General features: G+C 35.8%; 1 non-coding gene across 1 annotated transcript; it reads right to left on the bottom strand.

Moving 5' to 3' along the window:
- Positions 1 to 19,551: 19,551 nt before the first annotated feature.
- On the bottom strand, positions 19,552 to 19,658 carry LOC123616991 (U6 spliceosomal RNA). The gene has a single exon (XR_006725083.1). It is a non-coding gene; the product is annotated as a U6 spliceosomal RNA (small nuclear RNA).
- Between the last annotated feature and the right edge of the window lie 686 nt (positions 19,659 to 20,344).

Raw genomic sequence — 20,344 nt, 5'->3', positions numbered from 1 at the left:
TATGAAAGCCAGCGGCCTTGCATCCAAAGGTAGGAGTGGATCTTTTCTGAGTTATGTTAAAAACCCCATCCTCAGAGCACAGTCAATATTTTGTCAGTAGAGTTTTAGGAAATATCAGTTCCTAAGGTGTTGTGGCTATTTGATTTCACTCAGAGCTCAGTGTAGTGCAAAAAGCCATATCCTGAGGGCATAACAGTCTGAAAATAATAGCAGTCTGCTGGTAACATTAGAGCTGCCTTAGGCTGTGATTTCAGCTGGAGAAACAAGAGCCTGGTCAAAAATTAAAGGAAAATCAACAGAACTAGATGATCATTGGGAACTTTGAAAATTTCCAGCATATTCCTGGGACTGAGAAAGTTGTACTTATGTACAGGGCTTTGTGTGTGCCCACAAAAGACTTGGAAAAGGAGAAAGTTCCAGTTGCTCACTCACTTCTGTCTGAATTTGAGACCATGTGCAAGTAGAAAGTCAAAAATAAGACTGTTTTGTTAAGCTGCATAAGATTGGAAGGCATGCCTTCTCACATAGATTCCCTTGGCAAAGGGTGATAAGCATGCAGGCAAGCATTTAAGGAATTCTGACTCATCATTGGCTGACTACTACATTATACTGACCTTGGGCTGACTCTAGCAAGCCAGACTTAAAAATAAAAACAAGAACTTAAAAAATGCTGGCTGGGAACTCAGTGGCCATATACTACAAGGAACAGAGAATCTGCCAAACTAGGGAAAGTCATTAAAAAAAAGGTAGTAACAAGAAAAACAACAGTAACAACAACAGAAATAATCCCTGGGGGGAAGAAAGGAACTGATACCAGAGTTGTTACAATATAAGATCTACAATGTCCAGTTTTCAATAAAAAAATTATGAGATAAAGAAAGTATGATACATACATAGGAGAACAGGCAGCCCTACAGAAAACGTCCCTCAGGAGGCCCAGATGTAGTCGGCAAGGACTTTAAAGCAGCTATTGTACACGTGTCAAAGGAATTAAGGGACATCATGTCTAAAAACATAAAGTATGACAATTATGTCTCCCCAAATATACATAATCAATCAGTAGAAAGAAATAACATAAAGGAATCAAATATAAACTTAGGAGCTGAAAGAACAATAACTAAAATGAAAAACTCACTAGAGGAGATTAACATCAGATTTGATTTGGTAGAAAAGAATCATTTAACAGTAAGATATGTCAACAGAGATTTTCCAATATGAGGAACAGAAAAGCATAAAGAAAAAGAGGACATTAGAGAACTGTGGGACAACATAGAGTATACCAACATATACCTTATGGGAATTCCAGAAGGAGCAGAGGAAAAGAAGGGGACATAAACATACGAAGAAATAATGGCCCAAAACTTCCCAAATTTGATGAAAAATGTTTATCTATATGTCCAAGAATCTCAACAAATTTCAAGTAAGTTCAAAGTGACCCTTTCTTATGGTCAAACTGACAAAAAGTCAAAGACAAGAAAATCTTGAAAAAAAAAAAAAAGACATCACATACAAGGAATCTTCAATAAGATCAACAGATGATTTCTCATGGTGGACAGAAGGCAGAAACATGGAACCTTAGAAGGGATGGAATTACCAAAAAAAATACAAAACACTTGTCAACCAAGAATTCTACATTCAGCAAAACTCTCTTTCAATAATGAAGGAGAAATTAACATATTCCTAGACAAACAAAAAGGGAGAACTCATTGCTAGAAGATCTGCCCTATAAGAAATAACAAAGGGAGTTCTTCAGGCTGAATTGAAAGGACATTTCATGGTAACTTGAATCCCTAGGAAGAAATAAAGGGCACTAGTAAGACAACAATGTAGGTAAATATAAAAAGCAGCATAAATGTATTTTTGTTTGTAACTCTTTTCTTCTGCTATGTGATTAAACAAAAATCTCAAAGCAATAATTATAAAACTGTTGATCGGTTTATAATGTATAAAGATTTAATGGCACCAAGGGTAGGGGAAGGAACAGAGATATATTATGGAAACATTTTTGTATAATATTGAAATTAAGTTAGTGTTAACTTGAAAGAAATTATTTTATATTACTATGTTAATTGTAATGCCCAGGCAAACCACCGAGAATTAAAGAGTGGAGTGTAGGTCAGGTGCAAATATGCAAAGTGAGGCAGAGAGAGAGAAAAGAATGAAAATTGCAGAGAGGTCATAGAGGATATGAAGGAATGTGCTGCTCTATGTTTCATTAGAATCTTCAAAAGAGAGGAAATAACAAATGGACCTAAAGCACTATTTTGAGCTAGAATAGCTAAGAATTTCCCAAAACTGATAAAAAAAAAATTAAGCTACATATTCAAGTGGTGACATGAACCTCATATAGGATCAATACAAATGAACACAACTCACACACACACACACACACACACAAACACTTCCTTAACACCATATATGTGATTTTCTCTTACCTTTGCGTATATATCATGGAATTTAAGTAAAAAAGTCACTGATCTATCCACTGAACTAACCTCAAATATCAAGTCAATGTCCAACCTTTGGACTTATGTTTATCTAAAATCTACGCCCAGCAAGAGCAAGTTCATAGGGTAAAACTTAAGCTTTATTAAAATAAATAGAAGTGCTGTATTTCTGGTTTATTTTTTCGTGAAACATTTTGAAAGCTTCACTTTAACTAGGTTAAAGATAAAAGCTATTTCATAAATTGAAGTCTAATTTTTGAAAGCAATGATTCTTCTCCATATAGAAGACATTTAGTACTCAAAAACTTAGGAGTATTAATAAACAAGCCAGGACTACCCTGCAATAGATGGGGAATCAGGGAGGAAGCGATAGTGTTGTGCGCATCAAAGGCAACATGGCAAAGCAGAAAGAATTGTGCAGGGAATGTCTTGGAGGTGGAAGTTCTTCTTTCAGATTTTCTGTTAATCTAGCTTTATGAGCTTGGTCAATTAACTTCACTACTTTCAGCCTCAGATTTTTTTAAAATTCTGAATCTTCTAATGTATATATTGATTTATAAGTGACAGAAACTGTACTTAGTGCTTTAGCATATTTTATTTCCTTATTAACCCTGTGAAATAAAATTGGGAACATAAAACATGAGGTTTTTGAAAGATCTAAAATTGCATGGTGATTTCTAGGGCCAGTATTGGATTTATATAGCAATTTTGGTGATTTAATTTTTATATTACTCATATTAGGGTAATTTATTCCATTGACTAAAAAAATGGGAGTATTATCATTAACATCATCATACAACTAATAAGGCAGTAACTCTACCAACTCAAGTGTTATTATTTGATTGGAATGGTCTCCCATCAACATAACATTTCTACAAACTCCATCACAATGTCTAATGTTTTTACTGTTTGGGCTAATCCACTGAATTCCTTAAAAGAAATTAAACATGAGAATATTAACCCATTAAACCACAATTATCCATTAATCCTGTATTACATTTTAATTTTTGTTTGGTTAGTGAAGGTTTGAATATCTTAGTAATAGGACTTAAGGCATATACATTATATAAGGTGAGACTGTAAAACAGGGATTATTAAATGTCAAATTTCCTCATGGAAAGTAGATTTGTGTAAGATTCCACATTGGGAGATGAGGAAAGCTGGAGGATGAGTCCATTTTGTTTCCTACCACTTTTTTTTTCCCATTTAAGTAGGTTCTATTTTGCCACTCATTCTGAGGATACACAGTATCTTTTTTCAACTTCTGTGATGTTGTGTTTTGCACTGACACATTTTGAAGCCTTAAAGTAAATTCCAGTTTCATTGACCCATTTTGAACAAAAGCAGTCACAGGAGATTTCTAACATGTAAGTTTCAGTGTTCTCTGTGGAACAGGAATGAGCGAACCCAATATCAGTACCTGATTCAAAGTTGATCATTTACATGGCAAACATGAAAGTTATCAATAGTCTGTCACATGGCTTCTCATATCTCTGCATAATGTGGTGCCCCATATTAGTGACTAAATGACTCAATTAGATCCATCTTCTTAGAGAGTCTGAATGAGAGAAAGATGATGGAAGAAACAGAGCATTAGAAGAACTATGGTATAGGATCATCACTTTGCATTGATAAGGACCAATAGATGTCCCTGCATTTCAGGATGACAAAATGACTTGCCCTTATATGTGAGAAGACATTAAACCTAGCATTTTTTCTTTTTTTCCTTTTTTTAGTGGAGGTACTGGGGACTGAACCCAGGACCTCAAGCATGCTAAGCATGTGCTCTACGCCTGAGCTATAGCCACTTCCCTAAGCGTAACACTTGTATTATTTTTAAATGATTTTTATTAACCATATTGTTTAGCATATTTTTTTTACAGTAATACAGTAGTGTATTTTTTTTTTTACATTACTTGAGGTAAACTGAGCAAGTCTCTGATTTTAGCATCATAAAACAAATAAACTGAGCCAGTTAGTAAATAAAAAGTTAGGTGTGGGAAATGCTCACATGGCCATGCTTGTGTTTTGTACAGCTCCAATTTTTGATTCAAATTTCAAAAATTAGTCAGGCCAGGCTATTTGCTCCATTCTGCGGAGTTGAGTGGGCAGAGATGGCATTCAGAACTGAAGCTGAATTGCCTGCTAGTGTGGGAGAGGTAGGCTCAGAGCCTTATTTTATTTGATTAAAAAATAGATTATTTTGACATTTCTTGCCCACAAGAGCTTGCAATGATAGAATGAGTGCTTGTACACCAGTTTCTTGGCTGAGTGGGAAGTGAACCCATTTGAAGCAGAAATGGTTAAGAAACTGGATATTGCTCAGAAAATTAAATTTTAAAAGGAAAAGATATTGAACATATTGAGTAAATTGTATAAATCCTAGGGTAGTATCCAAGATGGTCAAATTTGAGCATAAAAACATTAACACCAGGAAAGTACAATTAAAGAAAACAATTTAAGAATTGCTGATTATTGCTTTGGAGTAGGTTTTAGATAATGATCTGAAGAAAGGAGATTTTCTAAACAAAAGTTGAAAGGGCAGAAAGAACATCAAGATTTAAATCTATTCTGACTTTGAAACCTGTTTTTTCTCCTGAGCCATGAATAGCCCTAGAAGTAACTCAGTTGTACTATGAATTAACCCACTTGTGCTTAAATCATATTTAAAGGTATACTTACTTCATTATAAAGTATATTTGCAACTAGAATGGATAATGAGTCAATTATTAGGAAAAAATTCTGGTAAGAAGAAAAGGGATGAATATTTTGCAAAATGTTCTTTGGAAACATCCAAATATAATTTTGCTCACACTATTCTGAGAAGTTTTGAAAGGTATTGAAGTTTTTGTTTTCTGTTTGTGTTTTAAAAGAATCCTTTTCTACTGTGTTTTGGGCCACTTTTTTTTTTTTTTTTTTAAGTGTGGAGAAGATACCCAGGACATGATGGAGAGGCGGAGCGGGTATTAAACTATTGGAAGCAATATCTTGCTCTAAAATGTCTCTGAAAACCTTTTTTTTTTTTTTTTTTTTTTTTTTTTTTACTTCTTGAAGTAATGCAAAGCTTTGCAGAACAGCCTAGATTTTCCTAAAGAAAGATTTATGACAATCATTTCTAAACTCTTCCCTTTCTAAATTCTAATTGTGAAAAGAAAGTCATAAAGAAATGACATAATTTCCTGAGACCCTTAAATAGAAGTTTAATAGAATTTAGTGTCATGATTAATACTGTGGGGAAATAAAATCTAACAAAGAACCTACACCAGGAAATCTTATATATTCTTTCTTGGTCAAGGTCTTAACCTCAGAGCATCTCACATTTTCTCATCTGTAATAAAATACTACCAGATTTTCCTACCTCACAGTATCTTTTCTAAGAATACAATTGGAGAAATTACATGGAAATCCTTTAGTTACCAATTACCCTTCAAATGCAAATTTGTAAGTATTACAAATCTGTTTCTGCAGAATCTCTTGCTCAGTTTCACTGTTGTTCATTCTCCGGTGTCGCTGGTTTACTCTGGCACTGATGTTCTCTGAATGTCCAGCCAACATTATTATTTTCCTTTCTAAGGGCTTTCTCTGAGGCTTCATGTTCATCCCTTGAATAAAAAGAATTTCTACCATGTGCTTAGTATTTTCTTGCACTAAGTCCCTTTAGATAAAATGCTTGTCTAATCTACATTTTCCTCTGAATGATCCTTCAGGGAAAAGTCTAACCTAGTACACAGAGAATCATCCTTTCCCACTGGAGAGCAGTCAGTTCTCCGAGCTGCTCAACTAAGGTTCTTATTCTTGAACTGAGTCTCCTTCAGGAAGTCACAAGCAGACAGTCCTCCCTCTCAGTCTTTCAACAGTAACACTGAGGACTCTGTTATTTTCTATGGTGATGGTTTTTCAAAGGTTTAATTTGGAGCTTCCATAGGCATGAGAAACTGAAAAAAAAAAAAAAAGTTAAAGAAAGAAAGCTCTCTTCTTACTCAAGTGGAATCTGAAAAAAATGATGAAATGTGATTCAGAACACTGGTGATTTTCCTCCTCTACTTGGTTTCAAAATTGAGTCTCTTGTTAGCTCTGTTAAAGTTAGACAGTGTGTCAGAACGTGCCTTGTTTTCTGCATTTCTTCGTTTCTTGTATCAGGGTGTAGATTATCACTCCATAAACTGTTTTGACTAAAAGGGATTTAATTTACTAAAACTAGGGTTTATTCAGTCAAGGATGCTTCAAGCATTTCAAAGAAAAAAAATAGAGAATTATATTCAGCCATGAGCTCAACAAAGACAGCAAACAAGATAACCCTATTTTGAGGAGGGACAAAATGAGTGAAGGGGGTCAAAAGGTACAGACTTCCAGATGAAGTAAATAAAATCTGTGTGTAACTAATTGCCCCTGGTGGGACAACAGTAAGAGGAAGTGACATTTCACAGCACAGCAGGGAAATGGTGGGAGTAAAGGTACAATAATTTTTTTTAAAGGACATTAGAATATATCTATTTTAAGAATAAGCCAAGAGGCGGCTGGTTACCACAGATTCTGATTAAAATTTGTGAAGTTGCAAATACCTTCTTCCATTTTCATTAGATAAGTAGGGATGTTTCAGTTTCTTTTTTTATGAAGAATATAGAAATCATAAGTAATAACTGGCCAACTGAATGGATAAGAGATTAGAATCTGAACCAGTGAGAATTCAATTCTCTTCAATTTAATTTGATTCTCTGTCTTGGGAGAAGAGAAGAGAGCTCTCTTTTCAACCTCAGGAAGAAATCAAATCTATAATTTTATATAATGGGCTTTATTTCTTCCACCTGTTGGAGTGCAGATGCAGTTTTCTGAGAATACAGCTCTTTACTTCCCTGGGAAATGTTTCTTATTTTATGCCTCTCGAAGTCAGTCAGAATGGTAGGGATAGGTCAACTCATATGAATAAAGTGATGATTAAGTAATGATAAAGTTTAAAAACTGTAGGAGAAACCGTGAGATTCATCGTCCACAGTCGGGAGAGACACATGCAGCATTTTCTATGTTTTGTGCATTTCAGGTGCCCCCACTTCTCCTTACGCCCTCAAGCATCATATTGCTAAACTCCTCTTCTGTCTAATTGCTACCTCTGCACTTTACCTTTCACATGTCACTCTGTCAACCAATTTTCTCTTTTTTATTGAACCTCAGCTTGAGTGTCACATCCTAAAGGTGCCACATGGTCACAGCATCTCTTGCTGTTGATTTATGTGTTCGCACTATTTATTCTGCTCTCCTTTCCCAAATGCGTGCATTCTGCAAATGTACTTATCTGTGTTCTCACCTCTGTAACCACCTAACCACATACATACTATCTCTTCCTGCATCTGCCTCTTTATATTTCTTCTCTGTTGGTTTTCATCATTCACCACGACATCTGTCTACTTTAAATAGGTCATGACATTTTTAGAAATTACAAGAGTATTTAATAGGGAAATGTTTATTCTTAGAAATTCCACAGTTTCTATTCAAGTTGAACCTTACTCCATTCAAGGACTTGCTTCTTTGAGAGCACAAGATGGTGGCCTGTCTACATGAAAGTGTCAGTTTACCTTGCTCATGGGGGAAGTAAAAAGGATGAAATAATGCAAAATGTCAAGGTGAATACTGTTAGCAAAATATTTAGCATTATGCAGAAGATTCAACAATGATGCTGTGATTGTATAAGGAATTATTTTCATTCTAAGAATAACAACCACCAGTTGCCATCTAATGGAATACTACTCAGCCATAAAAAAGAATAAAATAATTCCATTTGCAGCAACATGGATGGACCTGGAGGTTGTCATACTAAGTGAAGTAAGTCAGACAGAGAAAGAATAGCATCATATGATATCATTTATATGTGGAATGTAAAAAGAAATGAGACAAATTAACTTAGTTATAGAACAGAAAACAGACTCACAGACATAAAAAACAAACAAACTTTTTCCCGGGGGGAAGAGGGAGGTGGAGGGATAAATTAGGAATTCAGGATTTGCAGATACTAACTACTATGTATAAAATAGATAAACAGCAAAGTCCTACTGTATAGTACAGGGAACTATATTTAATACCTTGCAATAGCCTATAGTGAAAAAGAATATGAAAAAGAATATATATATATATATCTCTGAATCACTATGCTGTACACCAGAAATTAACACAACATATATACATAAATAAAAACAATGATAACTACCATTTAGTATGCGCTACAGCCATCACATAAATAATCTTTAACTTAACACAGCCTTAAAAGTCAATTAAGTACCTTAATGATACCAATAAGAACACCCAAGAGATTATTAGACTTGCCAAGGCTAGGCCATTATATTCTATCCAGCTTAGAATGAAACTCAGACTTCTACATGTTCTTAATGATTTCACCCTTGCATGCTTAGACAATGTGTGTTTTTATCTATGTATGTTATACTTTAGGAAAAATACGGTGCAAAATTTCATGTAAATCAAATCCATCAGTAAAAATCTTCCCATAAAGAAAGTTCCAGGACCAGATGTCTTCATTCATGACTTCTATAAAACATTCAGGAAGAAATGATTCCAATTTTACCCAAAATCTTTCAGACATTGGATTAGGGGAGAAAAAGCATCATTTTCCAACTAATTTTCTGAAATCCAGTGATTTCATTCCTTGTTATATACTACTCCATTGTAATGTATTTATATGGACACCAAAAAGCATGTTAAAAGATTGCTCCTAAAAGCCTAAAATCGGGGGAGAAATTTAAATTCTCATTAAAAAAATAATCTATAATAGAATAAATTGTAGTACATTCTTACTGCAACATATACAATAATGAGAAAAAACAAACCACAACTACATGTATTATCATCTATTAATGTGGCAAATAATCTCCAGCCAGTCTGTTTGACTCCATTTATATGAAGTTCAAAACAAGCAAAAATGACATATATTGATATATATATTCTCCTTATTTCTGGTCAGTCTGCTATTTCTTTCACTTTTTACTTTGTCTCAACATATTTTTATTCCATCTGTGAAGAATATTCTTACTGTGAATAGAATACAAGTTTGGCAATTAATTTCTTTCAATTTATTGACAATATCGCATTATATTCTGATTTTTTTTGCTTCTTTGGAGATTATTTTTCTTTTCATTGATCTACTTTAAAGATTTTTCTCTGTCTTTGGATTTGAATAAATGATGTGATTAAGAAAGCATGTATGGTGTTGTTAAGAAAGTGTTCGTGCGCGCGTGTGTGTGTCTGTGTGTTTGTTTTGTCATGTTCATTTTTATTGATCCTATATAAGGTTCATGTAGCCACTTGAATATGTAGCTTAATTTTTTTTTGATCAGTTTTGGGAAATTCTTAGCTATTCTATCTCGAAATAGTGCTTTAGGTACATTTATTATTTCCTCTCATTTTGAGATTCTAATGAAACACGTGGCAAAACATTTCTTCATATCCTGTATGACCACTATGTAATTTCCATTCTTTCTCTCTGCCTCATTCTGCGTATTTTCCCCTGACCTACACTCCACTCTTTAATTCTCTGTTCTTCCGTTAAACATATCCAATGGATTCTTAATATAATTTTTGGTTTATAAATTTCTGTTTGTTTATTTTAAAAAGTTTCTAGTTTGTGACTGGTATTCTCAACTTTATCTTTTATTTCTCTGAACTTAATTGTATATAGCTATTTTAACATTAATATTGAATTACTCCATTCCTGGGTGACTGGATATCCTGTGAATCTGATTCCATCGTCTGCTGTTTTGCATATATTTTCATCATGTGTCTTGTTTTCTATACATAGTTATTTTTCATTGCATCCTAGACACTGATAATGAAAAAACTTCTAGAGATAACTAGAGTATACACAAGATCTTGTTCTCCCAAAGGGAAGATTTTGTTTTGCCTTTGGCTATCATCTAGACAAGCTAGAGACTAACAGTTCCTGACCAGCTCAATCCAACCCGGGATTTAGTTGACTTAAAGGTGAGTTTCTTCTTATAAAGGAATAGGGCATTCTATTTCCTGTTCACCCTTACTCATAGGTTTAATCTCTTAGGGTTTGAACCTAAAGCCTCAATAGTTTACTCTGGTCTTGTCCTTAGAAGTCTCTAAGTTCCAATTTTGTCCCCTTAGAGTCATAAGTCAATCAGAAACCATGCTTAGTTTCTTGTCCATTTTGCCACCTTTTTTTTATCATTGGCAGAAAATTGTAGGGAAATGCAGCCTCAATTATCAATTTCACTTCTATGGTTTCTTTTCTCTCCAAATTTTTTGACCTCTGATTCTTCACTGTCTTCTTCACTTTCCAGTGCCTTTCCACAGATGATTTTTATTTTGCTGAACTTATTTAATTGTTTTTGGCAAGGTCGTTGGCTTAAATGATCATTTCTGGAAACCCAACTCTCACTATTGATTGAAATAAGTATTACTCAAGTCAAGAGTTCTTTATGAGACTGTACAGAATTCAAGGTGTCCTTGAATTTGGATGTAAAAAAAAAGCATTTAAATTATCATTAGCTTCTAAAAAGCAATTAGCACTTCATTCACTTTTGGATATAGCTAACACATCACAGTGGTATAAATATTACTTGTGATTTCTGTCACATGTGAAATAATAGGAAAATTTATATATTGGTCTCTATGCCCAGTTCCTGCATAGAGCTCCTAAAACCCTTATAATTTCCTTCTTAAACAAATAGGAGGTGTTTTATTATTGCTCACTTAAAAAATTGCATGTATAAAAACTCAACCAGCATACACAACTGGGGCAAAAAATTCAAATAGTGTATTGATGTGAACTGCTGATACCTTAACCCTCTGGGACCAGCTCTAACTGTGAGTAAGCCTGGATCTAATTCTCAGGTGCCTAAGGGAGCCTTCAAAGGTTAGGTAAGCTCCAAATTTCATTTTCAGTCAGTAAGAGGGAGATATGTCTTCTTGAAAAATGGTTTGACTCCTCAGAGTTGTCTGCAGGGTCCAATTTTGTTAGTTTATTCTGCAACATATTGGAAAACTAGTTTATGACATATTAGGTCTGCATTTCCAGGGAAGACATGATTATTCTACTTTTTAATTTTCTCCAATACATGTGAGAGTCACCTATGAGTTCCACAATTTATTAAGTTTTATAGCACATATTTTTATAACATTTTACAATTCAACTATAATACTGCTTATAGTGAATACAATTTAAAAAATTTTTAACCAGAATTAAATTAATCATAAGTGGCATGTTGATTATCTTTAAATTGTCATTCTTAATTTTATCACAAATGATACTTTAGCAAATTATTTCTTTAGGGGAGCTTTATTGACTTGAAAAGTAATGGCACTTCCCAAGACACTCAAAAATAGTTTCACATTAGCACTGGAAAAAGAAATCTACCCAGTTAAATTTCTCTTTCCTATTATATTGACCAGAAACAAAATCAGATCTCTTCAAAATGATTTGGAACTGTAGTATGAATTAAAGAATCAGTTTTTCAATATTAAAATCACTAGTCCTTCCTAACTGCGTCTGCTGTCTTTATGACTCTGTATAACTCTTTGGTCTGCTTGTTTTAATCTCCTTGTCCAATATGTAGTTCTATAATAATTTTACTTTCTCCTACCATTTTAAAAACAATCTCTTACCTAGAAAGCTCCTTAAAGCATTTACTTGACATGTCATCACAGGGGAAAAAATCAAGGAAAATAAGAAAGACAGACAGTGACGGAAGTTTGGAAGGAGTGTTTAAGATAGATGTATACACAAAGACTGGTGTTTTAAATCCAAATGATGGAAAAGATTAGTTTTTGTAAAGTCAGGAAACATCTTTAATGGCACCATCAGATATGGAGGAAACAAGATGGGGATAAAAGTGCAAAAGGGAAAAGAGACAAGGCCCTTTGTAAGATGTCGGGTTCCCACTCAGCTTCATTAGCCAGTCGTCAACCACAGACCTAGGTGAGATGTATTGCTCTTCCCCATGAAAGCATTTGGCAGTGTCTGGAGACACTTCTGGCTGTCACAACTAGGGGTGGGGAATTGCAAGTGGAATCCAGTGGACAGAAGTAAGAACGATATTAAATAGCCTACAATAACCAGGACAGCCCACCATCGCAAAGAATTTTCCAGATCAGAATGACAGTAGTGCCAAGGCGGAGGGACAGCGCTCTAAGGCAAAATGGAAATGGTCTTTCTCTTAATTTATACCCTTATACCTTTTTTCAGAAATCCTCCCTCCACACCCTCGAGTCTACCCTGAATGTTCCTCTGAGCTTGAATTCACTTGTGAACAAATGGTTCTGAGCAAAGGGGGTGACAGGGATTGAGAAGAGAAACAACAACTATGTGGTCACAGCACACTCCTTTTGGATGTTATTGAAGGTCATTTTTAATATCTTCATTGGAGAAATATATCCCCCAAAAGTAATCTGTACAACATTTGAAATGCAGCACACTTTGCTTCTGACTAATAAATATATTTCCTCCATATAATGATACATTTCAATTCAGTTTCTGGCTTGTGGTTCAGTTTTTCTGTTTAGAACTTGGCTCAGGATACACCATGTGTTAAATAATTTGGTGCCTACCTTTCTGAAAAAGCATCTTTGACCCTGAGATTTCTGGCATTTCAATTCCAAAAGAAATGAGAGCAACTCCTTCCTGCTCAAAAAAGAGCTATGAAACATGAATTAAAGCAGCAGCATGTCATCACTGCTAAGATGACCTATCAGAATCAGTTAAGAACATTCATGAAGCAAGAACAGATGGATGAGTTATAGGAATTTGTGTATTTCCCAGTTATAGGAATTGTGTATTGCGGAGCTCTGAACTGGAATATCATTGTGTCTTTAAATTTAAGGTATTTACAGAACAAGTCATCACTAACCTGCGAAGTAGAACAGCTCACTTGTGGGAGGGATCTGATATTCCTGGGATCAGGTTGGATTATTACACGAGCTGGAACAGTAGCTCCTGGACTCATTTCTCACTTGAAGTAGGCATGTGTCTTTCTGATGACTAAACCTACATTTATAATGTTGGTTTCAAACTAAGAACTTCACAGATATGCTGCAGTCTGCTATTGACCTCATTTTTCAACTGTATTTTTCATGTTTTTATTTTTAGGAAATGAGATACAGTCACAAATATAGTTACGAAGTAAACATATATAGTCACTTTTTGAATAATTTGTCACAAATAACTCAAGAATAGCAGATAAAGTATCTAACATCTTGCAACTGAGTGAAAAGCGTGTGGCACAGGCCTGGAGTGACTTGATTTCTGTGCCAGACAAATGGACACTAGATTTTCTGCTCTGCAACTGAATGGCTGGGGAACCGTGGGAAATTCTTCTCATTGTCCAGGCTTAGCGTCCAGTAGGAATCAATGACAGTTGTAACTGATGAATGTACAAGTATTCCATTTCTACCTACTAATAATGTTATGAAGATTACATATGACAATTCACGTAAAGTGCTCAGTTCTTTGTCTTGGACATAGCTCAGTGATTTTCAGTCATTATTATTTCCAAGTGGCAAGTATATCATACTGAAATTACTTTTCTGAGTAATTTGTTACAAATGACTCACTTAAGAATAGCAGATATATTTCATTTTATGAGTAATTTTCATGCCTTTAAGGCTGGCATGTGATTTTTAAAAAATTGTATCACAGAATCTTAGATTTTAAGGCATCTTTGGTGTCATTTAATTTCATCAGTTTTGTGGGTGAGAGAACTGAGAACCACAGATGTTTCCGAAGAAGCCAAGGTTATCTCTGAAGTAGTCCCTGGTCATCCATGATCAAAATGAGCTTTTCCTCTTTCACTGGAGTTGAGAGGGATGGTCTCCCTTGAGATATTTTGGAGGAAAACATGGGAACATCAGTTTGGCCATCTCTAAGTTGAAAGGAAATAATACAATACACTAAGGAACGTGTGCATTTCTATATCCATCCAAACTTTTAAATGAATGATAAAATGCTTAGAGAAGGTTTTTTTGTTGTTGTTTAATATCTCAGTCATTTGCAAGAAAGAAGCTGTCTTTTGTTTGTTCCCTTTCAAATTTAAAATAGATTTAAATATGTTGGCTATCCAATAAAAGCAATACTGACTGAGAAAGGGACAGCCTACTTTGTCAACTAAGTGATCATAATTTAGAGTTTTAGCAGATAGTGAAAATCAAGAGAAATCTGGGCTGGTTTCAGGATAAGTCAAATTAGAACATGGCTCGGTTGACAGTTTCTAATGTGCAAACTGAATGTTTCTTCATGATTCATGTCTTCCCAAATGTAAATATCCTCATCCACTTTTACATTTATAATGGTTATAATTATTTAAATAATAAAGAGTTTGCTTATTACTGTAGTTAGTCATTTACATACACTCTTGCAAAGATGAGAACTTAAAGCCAGTATTTTATCATCGCACACATTTCTGTCTTATAGCTTATGTAGATAAAATATATCTACAAATATGTCAGTTTATTTCACTGTCTTCACAATTTCTAGGATAATTTATAAATTACTGTGTGCTTGTTTGCTTTTGGGAAATGCTGGACTAGGTACTCAGGCCAACCTTCCTGTAGAAGCAAGACATTTATATATACGTACATAATCTCATAAATTTGAGCTGGGAACCTGAAACTTACACCTTAGGGGTAATGATGTCTTTGCGAGTGTAATGAAGAAAAAGATTTTTATATGAGAAAAGCATTGTGGATTATCTGAGTAGGTCCTAAATCCAAGGACAAGCATCCTTATAAAAGACACACAGAAGAAAGAGAGAAAAGAAGCAATATGACCACAGAGGCAGAAATGAAAATGATGTAGCCACAAGTTCAAGAATGCCTAGAGTCGTCAGAAGCAGAGAAAGGCAAGGAACAGACTATCCCCTGGAAACTTTGGAAGAAAAATGGCCCTGCTGACACCTTGATTTAGACTTCTGGCCTCCAGAGCTGCAGGGGAATAAATGTCTGCTGCTAAAAGCCACTGAGTTTGTGGCAATTTGTTACAGCTGTCTGGGGCAGGTAACTAAAGCTGAATAACTCAGACCATCAGTCTTGAGAGTAGACAGGTAAATGCTTGAGATGACAGGCTGTCCCATGCGGTAGCAAAGCTCAGATTTTGTGTTTGGACATTCTATTTACGTACATATTTTATTTTCACCTTCCTTCTGCTTACTGCCATGGATTGATTTAATGTTTTCCTGGTCACAAAGAAGCATGAGCTGTGGACTTGCTGGAAAACAGATTGATGCTTTCAAAATAGATTGGAAAAGTGGTTGAGCTGGTGGTACCCGAGCAGCAAAGAACAGGAATCCTTTTCTCTAAAGAAGAACAGTGGGGTCACGCCAGCCATTTCTGGCTTACTTCACTTAGAATGGCGATCTCCAGGTCCATCCATGTTGCTGCAAATGGCACTATTTCATTCTGTCTTTATGGCTGAGTAGTATTCCATTATATACAAACATATACACCACATTGTTATCCATTCCTCTGTCAATGGACATTTAAGTTGCTTCCATGGCTTGGCCATTGTAAATAGTAATACTGTGAACATTGGGCTGCCTGTATCTTTTTGAATTATAGTTTTCTCCAGATATATGCCCAGAAGTGGAATTAGTGGCTCATATGTTAACTCTATTTTCAGTTTTTTATAGGGAATCTCCATACTGTCCTACATAGCGGCTGCAACAATTTACATTCCCACCAACAGGTAAGGAGGTCTCCTTTTTCTACACACCATCTCCAGTATTTATTACTTGTAGATGTATCTCTTGAATTTTTATGACATTCTTCATCTTATTGCTCTTCTCCTGATCTTAAGCCCTGTCATTTCCAATCTGTTCCGTTAGCTGCTGTTCTTATTTTCTCTGTGACGCTTCTGAAATCATCCCATCACTGCTAAAGAGTGATATTCAGAAAGCACAGAACGAGTTAGTTTATGCTTCTGATGATGACTTTATCCCTCAGTTGAATAGTTTTCAATGTTTCCCGATGGTCTACGGGATAATGTTCAAAATGTAAGCAGGACAAACTCAAACCTCCAAGATCTGTCTCCTGTTTGCCTTCCCAGTGTTGCCCACCCTCACATCCCTGCACACCTCAGATGCTTGCGCCATGATGACCTACTGGTGGTCCAGCACTCCACATCCTATTCTACCACTATAGCTTATAATGTTCACTTGTGGTTTTCCCACCTTTTCTGTTTGGCTAATGTGGGCCACTTTGGAAGGCAAAGTCTTACCTTTGAGCTTGAGCTAAATTTCACAGTACTGCATGTCAAAAAAGCAGATCTTAAATCCACAAAGACCAATAGTCTATTATACTTAACTTTAAAAGCTTCATGAAATAATTTATTGAGATAAAGATGAAAGTAAGAATAATACAATGAATAGGTAAAGTTTTCCGTATTATTAGCAGATTATCTAAAGCTAAACAAATGGGATAAACGTGAGAAAAGTTAAGTTATGAGTACATTAAGGCTCACTTTCATAAGAAATTTATTAAGATTTACATAGAACATTTTAATAACTTTGTGAAGTATATGCATAGAATTCTAAAAAAAGTAGATTTCTGGTTTAAAATAACTAACAACTGTATTTAATCAACATAGTAACATGTACAATTCCTTTTTTTCCTTTCACCGAAGAATCTAGGCACAATTCTATTTGAAAGAATACTTCCAAATTCATTCCAAGTGTTTTGCTATGTTTCTTCTAGGTAAGAATGGGAAAGGTCAAACTTGGGAATTAATCTTTAAGAATTTGAATAACTTCAAGAACTTACCTATTTTAATAATGGACTGAGTCAGTTAATTCTTCTTCCCATGGAAATTATCAAATAATTCTGTTCTTTCTCTCTTTCTCTCAGTATCTATGAATAAAATGACATATGTTGTATATGTTATATTTTTTAAATTTATTTCCAGCAAATTTTCCTTTGATCATAGCAATTGATCATTCAGTTGTTAGAGGTTCTTAGGTGAGGTTTATGCATGTTCAGTTATCTAAAGAAAGCCTTTTAAATCAATGTCACCTCATATTTCAGATAAGATAGTTCAGATAAGATAGTTCAGATAAGATAGGCATGTGATTGTATTTGTCCATTGAGGGTCTTGTCAAGGCACAAAAGTATTTTGTGTTTGTAAAAGTACTGGATCCTAACAGTAAATCTGTGAATCACTTAGCTCGACATGTATTCCTACTCTCTCAGCCAGAGATCAGAGAGGCAGGGGATAACGCTTCTCAGATTTCTTGGCTGCTTGTGTGGTTGGTGGCATGCATGCCAATTAAGACCACACATCCCTAAGACTCGGACTGGAACTTGCAAGGAGGGAGGCAGTATGGGGGGCGGGGCGTGTCCATTTTGCTGGTGCAGATCAAGGAGCTGCTGTAACAGCCTCCAGATTCATGGGGGTGGCTTCCTGATGATGGAAGTTGATAGACAAGACCACTCCATTTTGGTGATCCACCACCATTTTGGGACAAGCCTCGTTGACTGCAAGCCACAACTTCCGCCTTTTGCCTGTAAAACCCTCCCCGGACCTGAGTGAGAACTACTGGTGGGAACGTTCATCCCCGCCCCTCTCTCATTCAGCCACGCCCCTTTCACGTTCAGCATCCCTCATTTGCATAAGAACCCACCAGTCAACTCCTATCCCCAGGCAGAAATAACCAAGCCTGTACTCGAGTCTGACTGGAGACTCTGCACAAATTTCTCGCAATAAACCTGACTGCCATTGAGCTGTCTCTGATTCTTTTTATTCGATTCTAAGAGAAGTTCTTTCTGGAAGCTTAGCCTAGAGAATGTTTCTTCATCTCTTCCCCTACAATTTTGCAAGACACTTAGTCTTCTTTGGTAAATTCTTACATACACTGGCTAGAGCAATTTCTGTTTTCGCAACGCTTGTCCAATAATTTTTAGAGGTTAATTATGAAAACCACAGCGAGGTAAGGTAGGTAATTAATTTTAAAATGGGACCCAAGGAAAATCATTCATCGTGAATTAAGCCCAGCCGGTGTCTCATTTATGGCTTTGAAAATGAGCGCAGACCCATGTTCAGATATTAAACTGAAATTCCACAGTGGTTACAGTGCTTTTTGTTAGTTTTTTCTTTTTTTTTCTTTTGCTTGTTCGTTTTGTTTTTTGGTACCATTTTGTCCACTGCTGAGTCACACAACACAGGTTAAATAGCTGGCTTAGATCACAGAATGTCATTTTCCATCAAAATCCATTATGACGTTCGGTCCCTAACCCTGAAGGCAAATAGCACAAGACATTGATTCCTCCATGGGTTTCTTTCATTAAATGAAATGACTCATTCAGGGTGCTCATTAGCCAGTCCTCGTCTAGACCTCGGGAGCTGATATAGTTAGGGCCCCAGATAATACCCAGTGATTTATTGCCAGGCTCCAAAGGACCCATTTGCCATCACTCTATTTCCACTCATTATAGACTTGGGGTTCAGTAGAAGGAAGATTCCCAAGGAGCCCCACGTACTGCTGCTGTTCGTCCTGTTCTGCACGTCCTCTTTGTTCCCCATGGTCCTGAGATGGTACCCATCCATTCCGATGAGGTTGGTACCCAAATCCCTAACGCTGCTGAAGCTGCTGTCTGTCTTCGTATTATTGTTGACTCTCTGCACTGCTTCCTTTAGAGCAGCCTCATTTCTGAGAAGCCAGGTAGTTCATTTACATCCCAATTTTGTTTGCCTGTACTCTTGACACATTAGAATTTCTTTTAAGGGAGTTGGACTTCCTTAATCAGGTGCCAAGATTTGGCCAGTTTGTTAATTATTCTTATTTATTTTATTAAAGTAGAGTCAATTTATAATCTTGTGGCAATTTCTGGTGTACAGCATAATGTTTCAGTCATACATATAGATACATATATTCATTTTCATATTCTTTTTCACTATTGGTTACTACAAGATATTGAATATAGTTCCCTGTGCTATGCAGAAGAAAGTTGTTTACTTAGTTTATATATAGTAGTTAGTATCTGCAAATCTCGAATTCTCAATTTATCCCTTCTAAGGCCACTGCCTACCTGTAAACCATGAGTTTGTTTTCTATGTCTGAGTCTGTTTCTGTTTTGTAAATAAGTTAATTTGTGTATAAATATGGAACGCTTCACGAATTTGCATGCCATCCTTACACAGGGGCCATGCTAACCTTTTCTGTATCGGTCCAATTGTAGTATACATGCTGCTGAAGCGAGCACTGCCAGTTGTTTTCTTGGTCCCTAGCACCATGTAGTGGTGGGAAATGAATCCAAACCAAGCCTTTCCTCCCTCAACAAGCAGCAACATTATTCTCATTATTATTCAATACTCTCATCAATATTCATTAGCAACCTCATTCTCCCTCCTGCTGGAAACTCGTGGCCTCATTCCCTGCACCTCCATTCAATTGTAGCAGAACTGAATCTGCTTCACCTCAGGTGTCGTGGTTTTCTGTCTCATGGCATTTGCTACATGTCTGCTCACATCCTTCTCGTTGCAGAAAGGGTCATAAATGCTAGAAGAGGTTTTCCTTTTTTTTTTTAATTAACATTGTATTTTGGTAAAAGTGCGCTGACAGTTTAATGACGTCATAAAGTCATTTATGTTCTATTTATGATGGTGTGCTACTTTGGAATATTGTATTTTGCCTGTCATTTTCTAGACATAGCAATTAATCAAGCAGCGATTGTATGTGATGCTTAGGACAATGAAAAGTGCTTTCAGTGACTTGGCAACGTGTGATTGATTTTATCATTAATGGGTTTATTCCTGGACTAGCTTGATTGCATTTCCTAAAATACTCTTGGCATCTCCCATCCTTCAGCCACACTGAAAACTGCTGGGCACCACACGGCATGAGCTGCATCTTTATTAACTCAGACTGTGAACCTGTGGTCTTTCACTG

Source organism: Camelus bactrianus, chromosome 2 (assembly GCF_048773025.1).
Source record: "Camelus bactrianus isolate YW-2024 breed Bactrian camel chromosome 2, ASM4877302v1, whole genome shotgun sequence".
Classification (NCBI taxonomy): domain Eukaryota; kingdom Metazoa; phylum Chordata; class Mammalia; order Artiodactyla; family Camelidae; genus Camelus; species Camelus bactrianus.
Note: the sequence above shows the minus strand (reverse complement) of the source record. Positions and strands in the feature narration are given on the sequence as shown.